The sequence below is a fragment of the Orycteropus afer genome, unplaced genomic scaffold (assembly GCF_000298275.1).
Source record: "Orycteropus afer afer isolate SDZICR_OR568_19922 unplaced genomic scaffold, OryAfe1.0 scaffold00144, whole genome shotgun sequence".
In the NCBI taxonomy this organism is placed as follows: domain Eukaryota; kingdom Metazoa; phylum Chordata; class Mammalia; order Tubulidentata; family Orycteropodidae; genus Orycteropus; species Orycteropus afer.
The window spans coordinates 858,837-859,365 of NW_006921731.1; positions in this window are offsets into that span (position 1 = coordinate 858,837).

The window sequence follows — 529 nt, forward strand, 5'->3', positions numbered from 1 at the left end:
ATATTATTTTCTGTGCTGAGCTCATTATGTTTATGAATCCTGTTATCATTTCCTTTGTTGCTTTTGGTTTAGGATTTGCTGAGTATTTGTGCTTGTCCTCTTTTTTATTGTGATATGAAGGTTTATCATTTTTCTTTGAGGTTTCCCTATGATTAATAATTTTCTCCCCGAGTTTAGAACAGTCCATTCTACATCAACTCTCTTAACTTCCTCACCATTTAGAAGTTCTGTAACTACACAGTATTTTCCCTCTTTTTGTTTGTAGTTGTCCTCACTTGCCAGTTTATGTTTTTGATTCCCTGTTTACAATCTAGTAAGCTCATTTTACTTTGGATATGTCCATAGCTGTGGTTTCTGGGCTATGTCATCTTGTGTATTATTGGTCGGTTGTTATTTGCTATTTTGGGCTCTCTGTTCAAAGTACTCCCTTTAACATCTCTTGTAAGGTTGATCTGGTTTTAACGAATTCCCTTAGTCTCTGCTTTCTGAAATCTCCTAATTTCACCATCATATTTGAGGGACAATTTTG